Genomic DNA, 20,185 nt, shown 5'->3' with positions numbered 1-20,185 from the left:
TTATGTAAAACCTAAAAAAATACCACCATCCATATATGTATGTAATCATAATGAAACCGATTAAGAAAATAGCTGTAAGGTGGCAATATTCGAATGAAAAATATCTGGGAAACAGAAACAGAAACGAAAACACTATTTAGATCTTTTAAAGAAAAATCATATATAACTATTTTGTATTAATCACACTAATAACTTATGTGAAAAAGAATTTTAACTGCTTTATGCAGTTAAAATTCAAACTGAGAACTGCTCTCAGTAGTTAATAAGCTAAAAGTTTGTGTAGAAATTCCGAGTTCCATTTACGTTTTATTCCAAAATAATGAAATGCCTACGTCTTAATGTTAAAATTTTTATTTCTACTTAAAATTAAAGAGATTTAAAATGTTTGAGTTGCAAATCAAAGTTCATGCCTAATATGGAATACCTAAATTTTATTGCTACGTTTATTAAAATAATTTTGCAGCAAAATTAATTGTTTGAATAGCTTCTAACCTTAATCGCAATTAAAATATGCCAGAGTTTCAAAAGAAAGAAAAATTTTATATAAATGCAGACGCCGTAAGGTATGCAATTTTATATGAAACTTCGTATGGCCACAACACAAAATATTTGTTGTATGAACACAAAATATGTACAATTTCCAAGTCAAGCAGGACATTTCAAAAGTTTTTAATGGACCTAATTTAATTTCGAAATTCAAACTAATAGTCACAAATTATCTTGAATAAACAAAAAGTTAAAAATAAATTAAAGCAAAATTTTTACATTAAAAAAGTGATTTAACATACTTGCATAAATAATAGTGTAATATGTAAAATTATATGTAAACGTATGTATACATGATTTCCTAAAAGGATAAAAATTGGTTATAAGAAAGAATAATTCTTTACATATCTACTTAACAAATAATCTTTTTGTCTTAATCCCATCAAACAAATTTTCAGCAGAAAAAAAAAAAACAAAAAAAAAATTTTTTTTTCCTCCTTCTACTATGTCCTTTTATTTTTAATGTATCCTGTTATTTATTATTTAAAAAGAACCAAAAAGAAAAAGCAAAAATCACAATAAGAAAACTGGATAAAACGTAAATTCTTTCAAAGCAACCCAAGTAAAGTATTAACAACTTTAAGTCTCTTACTTATAACTTAAATCTGGATTTTTTTTTGTTAATTTCTGTGTTCATAACTAACCGGATATTCCTTAATAACCCGACGGTTTTTATGTTAATAATATACACAAATATGAATGTAATGAGAATAAGGATTGAACAAATATTTGGTTTTTTTTTTTAAGTATAGTGAAAAAAAATACAGTAGTGGAATTTCATTAATGATAAATATATTTTACTTTGATCTTAAGGATTTTAGTATTGAAATTTACCGACATTTTATAAATTTCTTATAGAAAAATTTATTATGAGGCTGAAACTTAATTCCATAATCAATTGAAAAATCTTAGTAAACCAATATTTTATTATTCTTAAATAAATTATATAAAAAATATTGATTATTTCTTAAGAAATTAAAAAAACTTTTATTAAGATTACAAAATTAATTTCTTAGTTGAATAAGAAATGGCGAGTTGAGAAAAATATTAAACGATTTAGTGTTCGTTTCCTCTATTTAATTCGCAAACCTGGTTCGCAAAGATAATAATAATTTGTATGGATGAAATCCATTAATTACGCAAGACTAAATCTTTTCTTTAATTTCGAGAATTATATGTCCATAGGCGGCGGTATTGTAATAATAAATAAAACATCAAATCGTCGGTTGAAAAGCATAAAGCACTAAGTGCATTTTTTTGAGAATTTCACTTATCCACTTGAATTAAGTCAGAAAAACATAATCTTTCTTATAGCAAAAAATCATACAAGTCTAGAATACAGTTTACAAATTATAGACGTCAATCCAATTGCATTAGTTGCATTAGTTTTAGCTTTACAATTTTACGATGTGTTCAAATTGAATTTACTCAAAACACAGTTTTCTGACTTTTCCGAACCGATAAAATTAAATTTCAAAAACAATATAATTATGTTTTAATATTACTGTATTCAATGACTGCAAATCCATTACCGTATATGAATAATTTTTAAAGCATATGAAATTTTTGACCGCACCACAATAATAACACGCCTTTCCAAATATTATTTAGGTAATTGTGTTTAAAATTTTGAAAGGGATTTACCATATTTTGATTATTAGTATTATTTATAGCTTTAAAATAAAATTTAGATTCTGCATAGAATAAAGCCGGACATTAGGTTTGTAGTTTTAAGAAAAATAAAATTGCTGAACTTCGAAATACGTCTAAAATTAAAGTCTAAAGATTAAACTTAATCTAGCAAAAAAAATCTAAACTTTTACATATTTCTACCTATATATAATTTCGTCAATGAGCTGAGCTCATTGCATAAATTTTGACAAGTAATATAAATTTAACAAATAAAGTTAATTGTATTTTACTTGTAACCACCGAACTATTAAATTATAGATTAAAGCCAAATTAAAGATATAATCAATTTTTTTTATAAATAAGTTATTATTATTTTTGCTTAAAGGGCTTAAATGCTTTTAGCCGGCACTATCTTTTATAGCCGATTTTGGTGTACACATCTAATTGTCCTGTATTGTAAATAAATTGAGTTCTCTATGAATTATTTAAAATGCAGTTTTCAAAAACCTTCTTGTTTTCATGTTACCTTTCCTTATTATGATAATAAAAGTTTTCTATAGAAATTTTCTACTGTAAATATTTAAAAAAAAAATTTTTTTAATGGTTTTATTTTTTTCAACTTTTAAACTATTATAAAATATGATATCATTAAATAAATTATCTATACATGATTAAAAGGATATGATTTATTTTAAAAAAGGATATCAAATCTGAAATGAACATTAATACAGGATACATGATTTATAATTCTTTAATCCTTATTAACCCAAAAAATTTATGAAAAAAATTTATATATGTATAAGTCATATGTATACATCTGTGTATACATAAATATTTCCCCTTTTATGCACAAAAAAGGATAAAAAAAATTATTTTTCAGCAAAAAAAAATTGATAGTAACGAAAAGAATTTTATAGTAGGTACAATAAATTTACAAATCTACTTAAGTATAGGTGTACATACTTACTTACATGCACATACAGAATCATGCCATTTATTTAGGAACGTACATGGCACGGTATGTTTGTTTTTTTTTTTTGTAATAAGAAATGATTGACGAAAGAAAATACGTCATTTTTGTTTTCTTTTGGAGTCATTATTAAAGGTGGAAGACAGAAATGAAAATTTACTTTTTCTTTTATTGTTGTTTTTCTTAGGCTTACGAATTTCTTACAAAATAATAATAAAAAAAAAAATTTAAGATGCTAAAGGATAAAATCAAATATATTGTGATATAGTCTGAGTGTGCATATGTTTGTGCATTTGCCTTATAAATTTTGGTGAAATTATTTAACTTATGTAATAGAAATCGTAAATCCAGACATTTTGATACCCAAAAATAAAAATTAAAAAAAAAAAAAAATTACTTGAATGACGCACTCTTTCTATTTTGGTTAGTTCTGATGGTTTTTCTTATTTTTAGTGCGTTTTTGATAAACTTGTATTCTAACCCTTTTTATGAATTTTTATTTTTGCCAACCCGAATTTTGAACTGATTTCCGTATTTAACCTTATTTTTTTTTCTGTACCAGTAATAACTTTGTTTTATTTTGTTTTTCTGTTTTTGGAAGATCATTATTATTTTAAACCACCGCAACCTAGGAATTAAGGGTAATTCTTTTACTTAAAAAAACAAAAATAAACAAAAAGAAAATTTTTTAAATTTTTTAAAAATTGTTTTTTTTTTTTGTTTATTTTTTTTTTACAACTTTTGGTTTCTTTTCTGTGCGTTTTTCTTCATTTTTTTTATGATTAAATGCAAGCTCATCCTTTTTTCTTTTCACAACTTTGGTTTTTTCTTTTGTTTTGACTCTTTTCGATATTATACTCGTACATATACATATACACTTATACATAATAAAAATAACAACAGCAATGATTGTATGGGTATGTGATTTACCTTAAAAATAATGTTACTTTAAAAGCAAAATTTACTGGAAATGCAGGGTGTGTCCTTTTATAATTGTTCTAGTTATGAATTGAATGTAAATAGTGTAAGTACCTACTAACAATGAGATTTTTTCTATTAACATTATTTAAAACATTTTTGTAACAAACTTAAAACGTAATTAACGTTTCGCCTTATTTAGGGAATTTTTCAAATTCTTTTCGGATTTTGTTTTTTCAAAACGAAATTTGTCAGGAATAATCAAAAGAAACTGTGACAATATCGATTTATTTATTAAACGAGCCTAGGGAGTGGTTTTAAAGCAACCAACTGATGCCAATCAGTTAAAACACTATTAAAAACTAGGCATAAAAATTTCAAAAACCCTGGCAAATTAAATTAAAATGTGTGATTGAATTCAGTAGAATTCTTAATTTTTTGCCATATTCTTGAAATTAAGTTTGTGTACAACTAGTTGGCTAGTCATTTAAAAATCATGAACTATAGATATTGCAATGTGTTATTTTTTTATAACTTATAAGCCAATAACTTGTGGTTATGAAACTCAAAATAATCAAAAGTGTAAAGCTTTTTCAATACATAAGCCTACATTTAAATTTAAGAAATGTCAAAAATAAATTTGTCACCTTACAAGAAATGAAAACAGGTAGAGTTGTCCGTGTCAACTTTCTGATTTCCTTTTTGTCTGTTTTGTCTTATAATTAGTGCCTTTCATAAATGGCATAGATGTATGTTTTCCATGCACAAAGTTAACATTGTAGTCAGAATATGTTTTTAATAATAAGGTTGAAAAGCGACCATCACATTATATTATGTGTGAGGATTTGTGATTCCTTATATATAATATAAGGAGATAAGGATCTTAACGACTCTTAAAGTATTGGTCATAATATATGGTAATCAACTGTGCGAAATTTAAATATTATGGATTCAATAGTTTGATCAATTCAATTTTTAAGATTATTTAACCTGATCGAGCAACTGTTTCAATCACAATCAATTTTAATGGGGTCTCTGGCAATTACATTTAAAAATATTTGAAATAAGTTCATTTTTGAGTTATCGCAACAGCGATGGGCGAATGGGCGGAAGTGTACAGACATGATTAAATTGAATCTCTCTTACGTCTCAGACCTGTTAAGAATGTATTTCTTCGAGTTATGAACGGAGTGGTAAATTTATAATATCATTCGAATAAAAATAGTCGTCCATTAATTTTTTTTAAAACATCTTAAATAGTCACACCCTGTAAATGTGCACTACCACATTTATATAAATATTTATCTTCCTTCTGTTTTTTTTCTTAATTTTTTTATACTATTTTCTCCTGAATGATGATAATAGACCATGAAATCTTTATATTTAAACCTCCATGGATTTTTAACTTTTATTAGATTTTTTAAATTATTTTTTTGTTTTTCTTCCTTTTGCTTTTCCTTTTTTGATTATTATTATTTTCTGGTTGTTTTTCTGTTCCATACAGAAAGAGTTAAGCAAGATGCGATTTCTAATGAGCACGTGTTTGTTGGTAGATGTTTAAGATATGATTTTTTTTTATAGCCAGGATATTTACTTTATTTATTAGTTAGGTTAAATTTAAATCTTTATGAAGAGGAATTAAAATAGATTGAGTTTAAAAATTAAATAATGAAAATGAGAATTTCTAAATACGTACAAAGAACGTACGTTCATGAGTAAGTAATAACATTTTTTGTGGTTAGTAATTTCATAATTTTTATGTTAACCATAAATGTACATAAATAAGTTATGAAAAAATATGTATATATGTATATGTACATAATTATTGTTGTATAGCAGATAAGAAAATATAAAAGTATATGAAAATTTGAGAATTGCTAAAGCACACACCAATATATTTCGAATGTCGTAACAAAATATAATTAAATTTGTTAAAAATAATACTAAATTTCGGCCGTGCTATTCACGTATAGGGAATGTAAATATCTATTATAGGGTCCTGGTTACAAGAAAACATCAATATAGTTGATTTTGTCTTTAACCACCAGAAAAAATCTGATGTTGTCAGCACATAATCGACCGCAATGTGTATTGCCTAGTTAAGTGAAAGTATAACAGAAGATTATGAAAATGCCTTTTGAAAACTTCCTTTCAATTTTAAGAAAATTGGCAAGTTTTTTACTAACATACCTAGAAAAGTGTTTGAATCTTAGTAGAATTTTACTTTGTGCCACCCAAATTCCTTGAAAAAATCACCAGTTGGTTAGTTTCGATAACAACCAGAACTTAAAATGGTCTTTCACCAGAGCTTGAATATGTATATATGGTCTTTCCAAAAAATTTATAGATTCATTGTTTTAACACCCAAAATTTAAGTGTTAAATTTAAAAAAAATTAGTTCATTTATATACGCAATAATATAAAATCGACCTTGAAGAATATCCAGTTCCCGAAGCCTGACATATTCCACAAGTTGAAACATGTAAATTAGTTCAGCCGAACTTGAGATACCCGCGTGCAGACGCAGACCAACAGACCAACGTATCCCTAAAAGTAGTTTATTTGTTGGTATCACATAACGGTCGGTAAAAAAATTCATATTAATTAATTTTTCTTAATTCATATTTTTCTTAAAATTCATATTAATTGTATCTCATCAATATTTTCATTATGAAACTATTTTTCAAATATTTGCTAATAGCACTGAAATAAAGACTAAGTATAGTCTCAAACTCTTAAACCAATTTTTTGTCTTTTATTTTATATGTTTATCTAAGCATCTTTTAAGTATAATTTCGATCATTTTTCTTCTATCACACATAATGTACTTGTATATGCAAATTTATCATATACTTGTTATAATTTCCAAATTTTCTAAATATTTGATTTATGAAATAAGTCACTAGGTGAAGTTAACTTCACCTAAATGTTTGCTACATTACTCCTTGAAAATATTTATTGTAAATACCGAATTTTCTTTGAATGTTAGTAATCAAACTAAAATTTTGTCTTAATAATTCACTCACAAAAGAAAAAAAATTAAATTGAATAACAAAAATTTCAAAATTACAATACATATGCACACCATATATATTCTAAATTATTACATTTTCTTAAAAATAGAAATGATAAAGAGTTGTAAAATGAACCACTTAATATGAATTTCCTCACAATATAGGAAATGAAGATGATCATCATAATCAAGTTTGTTAGTGTTATTAATAAAAATTTCTATAATTTTTAATTAAGACTGCGTATAGGAACGTAAACATGTGATACGATATTTCAGCTTTCTTTAAAATGTGTTTAATTAATATGAACAGAATTTGGAAATTTTCAATTAAAATTGACTTAAGATTAATTAATAATAGAGTTTTTAACCCAATTATAACATTATATGACATCATATTAGGGGATGTTATAGTTTTAATAATGATTTTTGATTGTATTCTTTGATCTTTTCTATATGTGTACACTTTAAATTAATTACAAAATTAATTAATTAACAATAATGAAGTTAAAAATATTTCTAACTAATTAATATGTTAATAATGTTTTTGATTGATGGGACAAATGAGAAGTTTTTTTATTAGAAAATCAATAAATAGAATTTTCATGAAAAAAAATTATTTTCATGATGGGTTTTTTTATGTCTCGTTTGATTAGCTTCAATTTAATGCTTTAATCGAACACAATAATTGTGGGCTTTAATATTGGGCTTCTAAAATTTTTTGTCTTATTGGTTTTGAATCTAAGAACACTTCATATTACACTTCATAAATTTGTGATTATTTATTTAAATTTTAGAAAATTGTTCCCAAAAATATTAAAAATAAAAATTCGGACCACATTTCTAAAATGACTGCAATCATTGATTTTGCCTTATAATTGCAATCTATTTACTCATTCGTATATAGTTCAAATACATAGTAATTTTCTTTGTCTAAAAAGACGACATTGGAATATTAAACTATGTATGTATATATAACATGAAAATCCACCCAAAAAATTAGCCCTAACCAACTTCAAATTTCAACTATTTGATTGTTCTTTTGAAAACTACACTGAAAATGCTGTTGTAAAACGTGTACATTGGAATTTAGCCATGATTTTTACAAATATAAGAAATACCTGAATAGTTTACAAAAATCCTTAGGTTTGCATAAAATCATATTAATTTAAATGGTTCGAAAAGAAGAACGTTCTACTAAAATTATTTTATTCAGATCTTCTTTCTGAATTGCGCGAAGTAAAAACTTTTTTTGTAACGAAGTAAAAAATTTTTTTGAAAAAAATTTGTTAGCATAGCATTTAAAATGGACTGGGTTTTGTCATGAGGTGGTGCAGGGATTAAATGACCCTTATGTCGCGAAACATCTTTTTGTTGCTTTCTTAAGGCACGTTCTAGAGTATACATATCAAGTTTGATCTCGCCTTCATAATGTTGATAAAAATCATATTAAGGCTGTGTAAAGGCGTTTTTTTTTGTTTTGTTCTCCGTGATATGCGTTGATCGGATCCGTTTAGCTAATCCCTTATGAGTGTGGGATTAAGCTTTTGGACTTCAGGTTGCTTCTTTGTCGTTGTGTGGTTTCCGATATAGTTTTCATTCATCAACTTGTGGTGGGAAATGTGGTTGCTTCGGTGTTATTTGGTTGAATTTCTTACAGGGAGAAACCCAGTAACTTACGGTCGGTCGAACTTTTTAAAGTTTCGCGCCATAGTGCGGAACGTTATAGTACGGACTAAGCTAACTTGTAATCGTCTGGTTTTTGTACGAACATAAGTAAGAAAGTGCTTAAGGCCAGACTATGCGGTAGCATTGATTTTATTTAATTTATTCTTTATTTATGTTACGCGTTTCGTTTTGGTTGTTTAATTTTTAATTTGCTTATTAATATTAAATTAAATCTACCAATATTATTTTTGCCTCTTCTTCTCCATTTCCTTTCCCTTTCCATATGTAAATGAAGACGATTTAGTTATAGTTACTGATAGCCACGTTTATTTGCTAAGTGATGTTTATTTCGATATACTTGTATTAAGCAATCGTCTAATATAATAAAGCATACAAAATATATGTTGTTATAAAATACAGTTTTAGGACAAGACCTTAAAGTAGAGACTAAATATAATTTAATTAGATTAAAAATAATAATTAATTCATTGAAATATTTGTATCTTTCAAATTATAACTTTCCCCCTCAAACTTTTCTAATGGAACCAAAAAAATATTTACAAATTCTCTATTACGCGTAAGTGCAAAACCCTTCTGATTCAAGTCCTGAACTTGTTGCTTATATTATTCATTATCGCAAATTAAAAAAAAACTTCTTTTTCTTACTTTGTACTAGAGTCGTATACAAAAAAAGTATCTAGTTTTCAATTTTTTTCATTTTGTTTATAATTATTTTGTTATAAATTATGCGTATGTAGTTGTTTTTACTACGTAATTAAATCTGTAAAATTACGTAATCACGTTCACCTTTGTCACAATTTTTATTATGATTATTTAAATTAAAATTGTACAAGCAAAAAAAAATTTTATTATTCCAAATTATAATTGGAAGTGTTTAAATTTAAAATGTGAAATGCACACATTTTTGAATCTTACGTATAAAATTATTTGAATGTTTGTGTATTTTATTTATTTTGTATAATAAAAATTATAAGACTAGAAAATTTTATATGAAATTTGAAAGGATAGAAAATTTTTTTAAGGATTATTAGGCCCATATTAATCGTTATTATTTTGTGTCCCAAAAAAAAAAATGATTTTATGTGCGTGCAATTATACACTTGTCTATGCTATGTACATAAATCTACAAGAATATATGTATAATAACTGTAGAAATAGTAATGTCTCATTAAAAGATAGAAATGAAAATTAAAACATAAAAAAAAAAGGATAAGGTCCTTAAAATAATTTTTCTTTTTTCATTTTTTGAATTACCCTAAAATGTTTTTTTCATTTTTTTAATGTCCTAGAGGTCTAAAATACCTGTATGAGCATTATTGTGCGTATAACTTTTGTATTTATATAATGTGTGTATATGTGCATTCAAAGTAGTAAAATTAGGGCCTATAAAAATTTTTATAGCATGAATATAAAATATTTTTCACTTCACCATATTTTTTTTCCTCCATCTTTTGATTCAGGAAGTTTGAGGACTAAATCTTTCATTCCTATCTTTTGTTTTTGCTTTCTTTTTATAATTTTGTTTTTTCCTGATTTTTTCTTTTCTTTCATGATTTTCAAGAAAATCCTATCGAACAGATGTTTTCATTTTTATTTCATTATTACGCTACTGTTGCTTATGCTTTCTTTTTACTCCATTTTCTTTTTTTTTTTTTTGATATGATGGTGTTATTCTTTACTGTAATCCTTTTGTTTTCTTTGAAAATCAAACTTTAATCCTTTTCTCGTATATCATATTAGATTTTATGTATAACATATAAATGTACTATTGTATGTGTGTATATGGAAATTGAATATAGGGAAGAAAAGAAGAGACAAGCGAAAAAGCGAGAAAAAAAAATTAAAATAAATAAGAGAAGATTTCTATAATAGAAAAGAAAATGCAAAGATTTACGAGTGTAAGGTGGAAAAAGAAAATTTTATAATTTCTTTGTTTTTTTAGTTTGATTTATTAAAGCACAGTGAAGTAATTTGACGATTAACAAGGGGCCGTACGACATATCCTTGAAAACAATGAAATATACACGATTTTTAAAGGAAAAATGCCATTTAATGCTTTGTTATACATATATTATAAATTTTGTTCAATCAAACGTAACTTACGAGTACATCCTGTTTTGATTTCCCAAACCAATATAATAAGAAATTAGATTGTGCGTTGAATGTTCCTTTGCTGGCTTGAATAGAATGTTGCAAGCTTCACTATATCTAATGAAATGTGTGAAATGTAATATTTCTCTGATTTTTACGTGCAAATGAATGATTTAAAAAAAATGGTGCAGAGCCTTATTGCAGCAACTACCCAACAGAATTCAATTACTTGGTTAACGATACTATGACTTCTGTGTGTGATTTTTTTAGAGTGTAAATTGCTTATATTGCCGATTGGGAAAAGTTTCTTTTTTGGAATTGTAATCAGCGCAATAAACAAACATTACTGCCTTATTGTCGTTCAAAAGTGCTGCAAATAGGTAACAGAGTGTGAAACAATGAAAATTATTTTTATTTTCAGTTACGCTATGGTTATGTATACGTTAACATTACATGTAACATAACATTTGTTTTTCTACCCCATCCCACTTCCAAATTTTTGGTGAACAAAATATACCAAATTTCAATTTTAAGCAACTTATTTTAGCGAAACGGGAATTGCTTTAAAATTTTATAAAAACCAAAGAGTAAAGGTCTCGTTTTCAAATTTCGTTATGTTAGCGAAACCTTTACTTTTTTTCATTCGATATCGCGATTGCGGCCTTTACATAACCATTTTTAAATTTCACATTGATTATATATTTTTACCGACCGTATTGTGTATACAATAGGTAGGTTATGCAACAAATTTTGCATATCGAGTTTTCGGTGGGAACGCACTTTTCCAAGGGAAGTGTAAATAAGCTATTTTTAGGAACCTGTCGGTCTGTCGGTCTGTGTGTGCACGCGTGTATCTCAAGTTCTACTGAACCGATTTTTATGAAATTTTATATGTAAGTTTATTTCCACCATGGCACGGATTGATCAACTTTTGGGATATATCAGGCTTCGGGAACTGCACTTTTTAGCGGGCCTGTTTTACATTTTTGAACATTTTGAAGAAACTATTCAACCGATTTGCTTGAAATTTCATATATAAGCTTCGCTCGACCGGCCCCAAAACCTCCTAACTTTTGGAAGAAATCAGGCGTCAGCAACTAGACGTTTACTACGGGCCAAATATACATTTTTGCGTATATAAAGAAAAATAATCAACCGATTTCATTGAAATTTAATATATGAATTCCTCGTATTAAAACAATGAACATATAAATTTTTTGGAAACATCAGGGCTCGAAAACTAATCTGCGGGCCGATTTTACATTTTTCACCATATCTACGGAACTAATTGATAGAATTTCTTGAAATTTGATATTTGAGTTCTGGTTGTTGCCGAAACTAACGGACGAGCATTTCAGGGAATTCGGGTGGCACAAAGTGAAACTCTATTAAGAGCCAAATTTACATTTTTCTAGGTATGTTAATTATAAGCTTACTAATGTCCTAACAATTGGAAAGAGGTAATTAACAGGCATTTTTATAATATTCTGTAACACTTTCACTTAACTAGACAATGCACAATGCGGTCGGTTATGTGCTGACCACATCAGATTTTTTTTTTATTATTTTATTCAATATACTTTGCATTTGGAAGCTGCTGATTACAATAATCGGAAAAAAATTTGAAAAAGAAATTTAGGTATCTATAAAGAATGCTAATGAAATGTGTATTAAAAATGAATGGATAATTTAAAATCGCTCGTCTACTTAAAAATGAAACGCAACTTTAAAATTATAAAAATTTTTAAAATAAATAAATCGCACATACAAATTATATATATACATATACAAAAATATACACGTATACATACACGATAATGTAAGAAAGAAAAACAAAATTCGAAAGGGGTCACAAAAGAGAAAAAAAAAAAAAGGATTTTGTTAATTAGTTCAAAAGTAAAGAAAACCGTAGCACGGTACACGTCTATGTTTATATGCTCATTACATAATTCATATATATACATACAATATTATACAGTCTTATTATTTTCGTCCTGTCTCTTTTACTAGCATACGATGTATGGTTATTTTTGTAAAAATTATACAAAAAGATTTCAGTTTTGTTATTTAAACAAAGTTATGATGGTTATAAAATGAAAATTCAGTTTATTTTTTTTTTGTTTTGGTATTTTTTATAACCATACCATGCCACGCCATCGCCTTTGGTCCTCACAAATTTAAAAAAAAAAACAAAATAAAAAATAAAAAAACAAGAAAAACCGAAACCCTTTATTAAAGCGAAAACTTTTTATTCTTTGTTTTTTTTTTTTTTTGTGTTTCCATTCTTCCTGCTGCATTATTTAGAGGTGGGTAGCTTTTATATAAAATTATTTATAATCTGCTATGTATATCTAAGCGCACACTTACATAAAATATGTACACTTTTTGTCCTTTTGAATGAGAAAAATAAGAAAAATTACAATCAAACCAACAAAAGTGTGTTAAACGCTATGAAATAAATTTTTATTATCCTTTTATTTTTAATATTTTTATTTATCATGCTTTTTTTTTTTTTTAATTTGAATATAAACAAATTTTGGTCTTTCATACAAAAAAGAGTAAACGCGAGGTTTGCTTTAAACTTGATGGAAAATGCAACAGAATTTCATTTATAAATTCTTACTAATTTTCGGACATTTTTTTTCCCCCTATGTCTAAAAGTTTTTGTATTTGGCTGTGCATTATAAAGCAAATAATAATTCAATTTAAAAGCAGTTTTAGTTGAACAAAATATTTACATTCATAATACTAGAATATTTTTGAAATTTTAATTTGAAAACAATTGTTTTTCAAATACAATGCTTTATTAAATAAGGATTCCACTATATATTTTGGAATTCTTGAAATGGACCATCGATTTAGGAATTTTACCTGTAACTTTTAAAAATTTCAAGTACACAAATATACTGTTCTAGCTAAGGCGAAGTGGTAATTGCAATAATTATTTGTGCAGTTTGAATAAATTACTTAAAATTTTTGCCTATATTTTGCTTAATTCTCATACGTTCTGTGGCTTTAATTCTAATCTGTTATACTTGAATTTAAATTAATTATAAAAATTTTAAATGAGCATTGAAAAACGACAGTTTTAGATCTCATTAGTTACACAAATATTTCGCATAATACCCCTATAAGCCAATAATTGACCCTGTTGGTTTACATATTGTGTAAATTTCTAATATTCAAAAAAGAAATTTTTAAAATATTATCTATTAAACTTTTAAATTTTCTGAGCACCAAGATCGGAACAGTAAAAATATTACCAAATGGTAATTTCGTTTATTGTTTCGGTTTCCTAAACAAACCAAAATCGAATTATTCTTCAATTTTATTCTCTTCTATATTCTCTCTTTGATCCCTCTCTTTTTATTGTTTTATAAAGATTTATGCGCGAATTTTTTTCCTCATTTTTTTTAAGTAAGTGTTAAAATGTTAAATAAAAAAAAATCTAATGTAATTAATTAACACAACAAAAATGAAAAAGAAAAATTTTTTTTAAGAATTTTTTTTTTGGTTTTTTTATGCTACTTAAAATCCATAAAAAAATGAGTAATTACTCCACAAAATAAGAGACATTTATAAAATTCAAGAGAGTCTCTATGGTAGAATGAATAGGTATGTATATATATAAGTTTCTCTTCTAACTGTTTCATATTGGGCCTGACTGTAAGAATAATTCACTCATACTTAATTCAAACTTCAAGGATAATAATTCTTTGTATTTTTTTTTTCGTCTTGCATTTATTTTACTTTACGAAGAAAAATAATATGCTAACAGTAAAATATGGGCTAGGAAATCATTATTTTTTTTTTGGTTTGTTTCCTTACTGTTCCCTCCTATGTATACATATATATATATATATATTTTGTATGTATCCTTATATAGCTGTTTCTTTTTTCACATTTAAATTTAAATTTAAAAAGATGAGTCGTAACTCATTACAAAATATAAGTGGTTATATTAAATTAAATAAAAGGTAATATTAAGATAATTTATTATTATGACTATTAAGATATACTTAACATAATATAGACTCATATATCAGTTATGTACATATAAAAAAAAATATTATTAGGATGTATAAAAGTTAAAATCCACACAAAATTAAAAGGTTCTTAAAAGAGAATGCTTGAGATTTTTGCATTTTACTTTTTAGTAATCTTTAATTGCAGTTCATTAATTGTGAGATTTTGTGAAAGGTTTTTTTTGTTTTTGGGGAAATAAAGTAAATAAACCTGATTTTAAATAATTTTATTAATAATTTCATTCAAAATTTTAAAACTATGTGAAATAATTGAACAAATGTTGCGAAGTGCCATATTAGTAATTTTTATCATAGAACACACTTAAAATTTCGACATTAAATTCTAAACTAGATTGATAATCTTAGTTGTTAAGATATTTCCAATTTTCCTTGAGAGTAAACTTGCCTTCCAAATTAATGTCAGTTTAGAAAAAATAGTGATATTTGTAATTGTGAAAATTGTAAAAATTAAAGTCCAAAAACTATACATATTGGTTGATGAGTCAAGAAATGCACAATGTTTAAAACAAAAGTACAAGGTCAAAGAATTTTAGTTCGCAGATTGCGCAAAAGAACAAATTTTTTTAAGAATTAAGTCATAACCAAAAATTAGAGTGCCTAGAATTGTATGTGTCAACTCTGTGATAACCATACGAATGAATGAGTGTAGGAGTTGTATAATAATTGTTCCAATGCTTCATACGACCTTTTGTTTTTTTTTTGTGTAGTGCTATTTTGCACATATGGCAGTTACAATACAAACCCATACAATATATTAAAATTTTACTGAAAATAATGGCCATATTATCAAATTGGTTTTTGCCAAATTTCAATACTATAGTTTCAATAGTTTGACCTGTTGCAGTTTTATAGCACTGTTGTAAACACTCATTAAATTTCAATAGCTTTTACTAAAATAATGACCATTTATTTATGTCAGTGGCCTCAAACACAAACCGCCTAACTCGAGTTAAGACAAAAATGAGATAACAAACACCAAACTTATAAACTCATTTTAGAAATTACTTTATGTGCTCATTTTTACAATAATGTAACAACTTTGTCTGATCCGTTGCACAATGAAGCCTTTTTGTAATTGAATTACTTTTTGAAATTCTCTTAAGTGGAAAGAGTCGCACCACAGATTTCAAAAAATTGACTTCCAAAAATATTTTACAAGAACAGTTTATACAAAGATTTTTTATATTTTAAGACGAGGTGTTAACTAGTTAGATTTACTTGAAGTTTATTCATTTCTTACCTCAATTTATGTTTTTTATGACAATGATTTGAAAAAAAAAGTGAAAATCAAACAATGTAGAAATAATACATATATTTTTCCCCTTTTCAACATAACTTAAGACACCTAAAACCATATCTTCAGTTTTTCAACAACAACTTAAGTCGACTTAAATTTGACGAAAATGCAAAAGTAATTTTTCACAAATAGTCTAAGTCGAGATATGCTTTGCAAAATGCTTTTTATAAATTTTGTATAACCGCCTATCTCTCTTTTTTCATAATTACGAGAATGCTATTAGTTGTTTTACTTCAGATTGTGAGTTAATCGCTTCCTTTTTTAATTATCTTTCGATCAAAAAAAAAAATTGGTTCAAAAAACTTCATAACTTTTTTCAAAATTTAGTTTAAAGTTTTAAATGCATTTATCTCGAAATCACTAAAACAGACTTAAGTCGTTTGTGCTTGAAGCCACTGATGTAATACGCTAAATATTTGTTTCTACAATTTTTTTTTTGAACAATTTCTAAAATATGCTGTATTAGGCTGATTTTTCGACATCATATTCTAGTCTTGTTTCTTGTTGCATTTTGTTCTGCCGTCTAGATCCTAAAATAGTAAATAATTAATTTATTTCAAATATAAAATAATATCGAATAATTTATTTTGCGTAAAGGCTATGATATAAAAGTTGAAACTTGTTTAAATTTGAATATTTTGAAATATTTTCAAAACTTAGAGGTTAGCTATACTTATAAGCAGATGTATTATATTCCACAAAAATATAATTTCTTTTTTATATTAAAATTTTTAAATAATCAATTTTATTTTTCTTTTTAGGTAAGCCTAAACGATTAAAAGTAATACAACATAAATTTATATGGTCGAATGGCAAAAAAAGAAAAAGAAGATCGTCCTCTTGATTTAAAATTATTCAACGCCTAATTTTATAAGAGCTAACAAGACATCAAAAAACTAGACAGCAGTCGTTCATTTGGAATAATAATCTTTGGCATATTGCCAAAAATTATATATATGTACGTTATTAATATTTTTATATATTACTATAAAAAATTATTCGATTTACAATTTAAATTATTCTCTATTTATCTGCCTTCATCTGCACTTTCTTATTTCATTTTTCTCAGTATACGCTCATATTGTAATTTAATGAACACAGTTTCAAAATTAAATTTAAAAATAATTTATAATACTCGTATGTACAAGTATTCATATAATTGCTCTTTAAATTCAACACAAATTATTCCAATAACATAGGCACAATTATAAAAAAAAATTTTATTAAATACCATGCATGATATTTTTGGAAATAAGTTTCAAATATTAAATATAAAATTCACCTGCTTAGTTGTGGGTTAGGTTTAAAACACACTACCTAAAAATTCTCTAAACTTAAATTAATTTGGATAAATTTATACTTAAGAATCCAACTAAACTGTGTGCTGTTGTCGTCATTTCATTTAACCTATGATACTTTAAGATTACTCTATATAAGTGATCTAAAGTTATCGTGTCACTTTTTCAATAAACATAAAATCCTAACTTTACCCAAATTCAACATCCCACGAGAATTTAACATACATTCGTAAATTTATAATTTTAATTAATTTTTTAATGATTACAAACGATATCGCAAATTTAGAATACCCCAAAAATTATTTTCGTGAAATTAGGTTAAATATTTTTGATTGATAACTACTTTGGAGAAAAGTTATGCGAAAGAATATTTTTGTGTTATAATTCATATAGAAAATAAATTACATACCTACTACATCTTGTCATGTTATGAATATTAAAATATTAGCGTACATACAAAATTTATGGTTGTATTTGAAGTAAATTTATAATTTTTAAAGCACATGATTTACATTTCTTCCAAGTGATTTCTGATTATTTATTATATTGGATTAAAAAACATCGATTTTAACTGAACTATGAGGTATTAAACATATTATACAAATTATGTAGACATTTAATTAAAATATCTATTAGATTTTGAACACATTATCTAGCTAAAAATAATTAAATGAAGTTGATTTTAATTTAAATTCAATTAATTTAATTTTAAAGAAAGAATTTACAAAACTAGCTTTGTTAGAAAGAAAAAAATTAAAGAAAATATCGTCACCAGAACTGTATTCGATTAGAGATCATTCTTATCCTAACTCAAGAAAATAATTTCAGCAAATTCACACCATTACATCCCGGCATAGTTATTGTAGTTATTTTCACCTAAGTTAATATTAATTAACTATTTTTCTATTTAAAATTTATAATTATTTTTCATCACGCTATATAAGATTATGCATATAAGAAATTATATTAAGATAACTAATACTAGAGAAAACTATTATCGAAAATTAGATTCACTGAATCATGCTACATTTTTAATTCTTTTGTAGTCTGCATCATACCCCAATTTTCATTTACAACTTTATATTTGACGTGAAAATATACAAAAATACATTTCTCACCTTTAATTTTATTTCATACCACTGTCAAAAAATATTCATCTCATATCACTATACATTAATTATTATTTGCAGTCAAGTTGAATTGCATGCTTTGTAAGTTGAATGCATGTATGCTGTCGTATTTATGTTGTAAGATTTGGGCAATAATGGCATTGCACTTGCACTTGTAATTTTATTTTGCTCTATTTATATTCCACTTATTTAAGTAAACCTTGTGTATAAAAGTGTGCATGTTTTATAACCAGTTTATTTATTAGCTCATGAAAAAAAAATTACCAGAGTAATGCATTCCGTAAAGATTAAAGAATATGAGAAAAAATAAAAAAAAAATAATAATAAAAACTTTGAAATATTTTGAAATGGTTGGCTGCTTATTTGCATTTCTATAAAATAAAGTTGCCAGATAAACTCTATTTAAAGCAAAAAATTTCTAACAATAAAAATTTTTTTTCATTGTCATTTGATTGAACTTTTGATTATATGGAAACGAATTACTGCTGCCATTTAGTGTATTGCCAAATAGAATGTAAAAATGATAGAAGTACAAACTTTATACTTGAAAAAATATTGTGATTCCACTGTTCTAGTACCTTAAAAATGGTATTCAGCAATATGTTTGCAAGCAACCGCGGCAAACTTTTATGGGTTATGTTCAAATATGTACTATGTGAGTATGAATATAGGCCACTCGCAGTTCTTATATTACCTACTTACAAGGAGAAATAACATTTTCAACTGTGTTTATTGATTGTTTTGTTTCGACAAACAATAAATTTGTATGGAATTTTATATACTTATATAATATCTATGATTCAGTTCTTAAAAATTTTTGAACAAATTTCAGCAGTCGCAATTGAATATTTATTTTCTTGCAAGCAGAATGATGGGTTGCATTTTAAACTTGAATGGGCCCCATTTTACCGACGGTTGTTTTAAAGATTTTTTTAATAAAATTATCAATTTCTTGTATTGTTTTAGATCTCATCGTTTGTTATGACTTCAAAACGGAGAGGTAAAAAAATATTTTACATTTGCTAGATATGCTTTGATTTTTCAAATAATTTTGTATGTGATTTCGTATAATGTTTCCAAAACTAAATGTTGACCAAGTTTCAAAATTTTTTAAAAATTAAATTATCACATTTTTTCTGAAGCATAATAATATAAAGAGCTAAATTTATAGCTATTATAATGAATATCACGATAAAAATATTTTTTGGTTGGTTCATTAACTTCCTATACATACAGTATTATTTTATAACTCATCATTAATTTACGTGCTCATTTTCGAGAATAATATTCTTCAAATTTTTTATATAATTTTATAAAAATATAAAAAAATTGCAACAATATTTGCAGTGTAAAATAAGAAAAGGGGTAACCAATTTTATTTGTAAGACTCTACCAATACGAGTACAATACATCTACATGAGTAACTTGAATTTAATGAAGAGTACATGAAAGAACCACAAATAATATGTAAAAGAAAAAAATTTGAAGTTGAATGAGTATAAGATTCACACAGTAATGATGAAAATTCATAACATTAAAATAGTCATTAAGTTGAAAA

The 20,185-nt window shown here is 25.6% G+C and overlaps 1 long non-coding RNA gene across 1 annotated transcript in view; it reads left to right on the top strand.

Annotated features, from left to right (window-relative positions):
* The window catches only part of LOC129608302 (uncharacterized), a 184,823-nt gene extending 167,539 nt beyond the window's left edge, over window positions 1–17,284 (top strand). The window contains exon 6 of the long non-coding RNA XR_008696883.1: window positions 16,961–17,284. This is a non-coding gene — a long non-coding RNA (uncharacterized LOC129608302). The remainder of the gene's footprint in view (window positions 1–16,960) is intronic.
* Window positions 17,285–20,185: the final 2,901 nt, after the last annotated feature.

Source organism: Condylostylus longicornis, unplaced genomic scaffold (assembly GCF_029603195.1).
Source record: "Condylostylus longicornis isolate FDR11 unplaced genomic scaffold, ASM2960319v2 ptg000004l, whole genome shotgun sequence".
Classification (NCBI taxonomy): domain Eukaryota; kingdom Metazoa; phylum Arthropoda; class Insecta; order Diptera; family Dolichopodidae; genus Condylostylus; species Condylostylus longicornis.
This window is presented reverse-complemented; position numbering and strand designations above follow the sequence as displayed.